Source organism: Leguminivora glycinivorella, chromosome 10, assembly GCF_023078275.1.
Source record: "Leguminivora glycinivorella isolate SPB_JAAS2020 chromosome 10, LegGlyc_1.1, whole genome shotgun sequence".
Taxonomy (NCBI): Eukaryota; Metazoa; Arthropoda; class Insecta; order Lepidoptera; family Tortricidae; genus Leguminivora; species Leguminivora glycinivorella.
The window spans coordinates 9,903,243-9,903,991 of NC_062980.1; positions in this window are offsets into that span (position 1 = coordinate 9,903,243).

The following is a 749-nucleotide window of genomic DNA, read 5'->3' on the forward strand; positions in this document are numbered from 1 at the left end:
TTTGCATTAATTAAGATATTGCAAAGACAAATTTTATTGACTTGCTTAAAGATCTTAGATTGCAATAAATTTTTACGGCACGGACCAGTTCTATTATAACCTGCTTTAATTGTCAATGTTGCCATTATAGAGTTTCTTCTTTGCTATTTATCTATTGTCCACAATATAACAAAATGACGAGTTGGTAGACCATAGTCAGTTAGCTATAATAGTACATTACATCAGAGGCCGGGAAAATGAGGATTTCCGGCCAAGTGGGTATATACGGCCGAGCGAGCGTGCGAGCGAGGTCGGATTATCTTTTCACGCCGAGGCATGTATAGTGCTTTTCAAACATACAACGAAATAAAAAAAAATGCTCTAAAGGACAATATTTTATAAAAAAAGTTACTTTGCAGGCCTGGCCTGAAAAATAATATGAAATCCACAGTCCTCTCGAGTTGTTGCGCCCAAAAAGCGATACTTCCCAGCCCATTTTAAGGAACGTAAAGACAATATTTCATTGCATGTTTGAGAAAAATATCTTGTTCCGCGTGAGATTGCCACAATCTGAGCTTTTTATAGAGCTAGTAGCATTTAAGTTAGAAGTGCGTTCACGTCGTCGCAAAAGAAGAATCACAAGCAAAAACTGGTATAGAAAACTAGATTTCCACGTCCGCGAGCGTTTAGAACGATTAGCCGCGAGCGACGCATTGTTGATACGCTATCAGCTGATCCGGCGCAGTCCGCCATGGCACCGCGCTCGGGAC